We start from the raw sequence: 3023 nt of genomic DNA, 5'->3' as shown, positions 1-3023 counted from the left end.
AAATTCAGATCTAAACAAAAGATATTGTTTTACACATGGCCATGGCTTATCCTTTTGGTAAGCTAATTTTACTGGTTTTCTATTTCAAATTAAACTAGTATCATTATTGCTAAATAATGGCCTAAAGTGATGCATCAACTTGTCTCAGCCCTGGCACATAATAACGAAATCAGGTGACTTTTTCCAAGGGAGCCCAGCAAAGCACTTCATCTGGAGCACTGATTATGATAGCTTTTATTTGCACAGCACAGTTGCTCCCTGTAGGTTTAGAAGAGAGTCATGAGAACATAAGAAAACATGTTCCTCAGTCAGGAGAAAAATCTGAATGGGACCACTGAGGAAAAGGAACAATGAGAAGCCTGACATGAAATAGCAACAACTTGTATTGCTGTAGCACCCAGATGCAAAATGAGAAATTTCCAAATTAACTGCAGAATAAGGAGCACTGGTATCTACCAGAAAAAGTAAGAAAAGGTTAACCTGAGAGAAAGTTATTGAAGCATGTTATTCTCTAGTTCCCACCCCTAAGATTCCCCCAATCTGAACATTTTTGAACCATTTGCCTTTTATTTCCTTCCTGAAGGTTTTGTCCTTCTGGGTTCTCTTTTTTTTTATTAAAAAAATTTTTTTTAATGTTTATTTAGTTTTGAGAGAGAGAGCGACACAGAGTGTGAGCAGGGGAGGGTCAGAGAGAGAGAGGGAGACACCGAGAATCTGAAGCAGGCTCCAGGCTCTCAGCTGTCAGCACACAGCCTGATGCGGGGCTCGAATCCACAAACTACAAGATCATGCCCTGAGCTGAAGTTGGACACTTAACTGACTGAGCCACCCAGGGGCCCCAAGAAAGAAGTCTTTAAATGACTAATAATGAGATGCCTGGCTGGTTCATTCAGTGGAGCATGTGACACTTGACATTGGGGTTGTAAATTTCAGTGCCATTTTGGGTGTAGAGATTACTTAAAAATAAAATCTTTTTAAAAAATGACTAATATCAGCTGGTGAGAAGGCAAGTGGATTACCTGGAAGACCTGGAAAGCTTCTCAATGGCATCAGCTTCACAGGTGATCTGAATAGGAAGAGCAGGTTCTCCTTACACACGTATACCCTGGAGATATTGTGGGTTTGGTTCAGAACCCTGCAATAAAGGAAATATCACAATAAAGTGAGTCAAATAAGATCTTTGGCTTCCCAGTGCATATAAAAGTTATGTTTACAATATATTATAGTCTATTAAGTGCATGATAGCGTTGTGTCTAAAAAAAAAAACATACATACCTTAGTTTTAAAATACTGCTAGAACACGCTAACCATCATCTGAGCTTTCAGTGAGTTGGAATTTCTTCTGATCACAGATCACCATAAAAAATCCAGTATTTCAAATTTTTCATTAATATGAGAATTACCAAAATGTGACACAGATACAAAGTGAGCAAATGATGCTGGAAAAATGGCACCAATAGGCTTGTTCAAAGCAGGGTTGCTGCAAGCCTTCAATTTGTAAAATACGCAGTATCTGTGAAGCACAATAAATAAAGCAAACCACAATAAAATGAGGTATGCCTATTGAGACAAAAATATAGAATTATATGGCACTTTGGTTTTTTTTCTCATGTTGATATTTATCAGGCCTAACACCATTTTATAGTTTTTCCATATGGCCAATGAAACCACTCTCTTCTGTTGCCTTCATACAGTGACCTAGTCTTTTATCCAAATTCCTGATTATTTCTTGATCCCATTTCTTTATCATACTTGCCTTCCTAGCTACATGTTGTGTGTTCAGTAAGCAACTCGTAGAGGTGGATTCCAGGGTTGGGACATGAAATAGAGTCAGGCTAGGACACCAGGGATGCAAGCATGTGCCCTCAAACAGGGCAAATGATTAATTACCAGCTGGAGAAGTTGTGCCCTTGTCTTTCCTTGCAGGGAAATCTACTAGTGAAGGGAATCACCATCTAAAAGATCATTGCTGGGGTGCCTGGGAGGCTCAGTGGGTTAGGCATCCGACTCTTGGTTTCGGCTTCAGTCATGATCTCACTGATTCATGAGTTCAAGCCCTACATTGGGGTCTGCATTGACAGCATGGATCCTGCTTGGGATTTTCTCTCTCCCTCTCTCTGCCCCTCCCTGGCTCATGCTGTCTCTCAAGATAAATAAATAAACAAACATTAAAAAATTTTTTTTAAAATAAAAGACCATTGCTTCCTTCTCAGGAGTCAATTTGATGTAGGGAAAGATTAAGAGATGCAGCAGGAGTGTGTACAACAAAGAGGGCGGTTCTGTGAAAGAGAACGTGCTTTCATCTTTCATTTTTCTCTTTCATGGTTCTCAGTCTTTCTTTCTGTTTGTCAAATCACTTTCTACATTGTCCTCAGTTGACAGTCATCCAGTGAATACCACTAATTCATATGCTTGGAATGAGGTGCTTCTAAGAACCCCTGCAAATATGTTCATTTGTCCAAATCAAAGAAACCATTCCCACCACTGTAAGACCGGATTCTTCTACGTATGCCCATTCCAAATGTGACAGAGAGATATGAGCAGTTTCAGAGAAAGCCCCACAGGCAACACTTCTGGCTTTCTATATTTTTCTACCATCAAACCTACTGGTGATCCTGATGGTATTTTAGAGCTGGGATCACCAATGCTTATTCAATAAAAAAATCTTGAATTTGGAGAGGGTAGTTCATCTGGTTACTATTCTAAAACAGTGGAGATCAAGAAAGGACACTTTTCTTAATTTAGGGTTTCTTACTTGATGGTTGTGTGTTCACAAGAGTTTTAGCTGATCCACCCAATTCAGGAATTGCCAGCTGAATCCTTATTACCAAATTGTTGGGAAAATATAATTCAATATAACATTTCCTGCCAACCCAATAAAACTTCTCCATAAAGTGTAAACAAGGATGAACTAGTTTTATTATTGAATAAGCATTAAACCAGACCACAATGTGTATCACAGGCAATCTGCTAAAGAGATTGTATTGACCACAAAAAAAAAACCAAAAAACAAAAAAACCACA

The 3023-nt window shown here is 38.8% G+C and overlaps 1 pseudogene; it reads right to left on the bottom strand.

Moving 5' to 3' along the window:
- Positions 1 to 3023, bottom strand: part of LOC144243366 (E3 ubiquitin-protein ligase Hakai pseudogene) — a 7703-nt pseudogene that overhangs the window by 453 nt on the left and 4227 nt on the right.

Source organism: Crocuta crocuta, unplaced genomic scaffold (genome assembly GCF_008692635.1).
Source record: "Crocuta crocuta isolate KB4526 unplaced genomic scaffold, BGI_CrCroc_1.0 scaffold2186, whole genome shotgun sequence".
NCBI lineage: Eukaryota > Metazoa > Chordata > Mammalia > Carnivora > Hyaenidae > Crocuta > Crocuta crocuta.
This window is presented reverse-complemented; position numbering and strand designations above follow the sequence as displayed.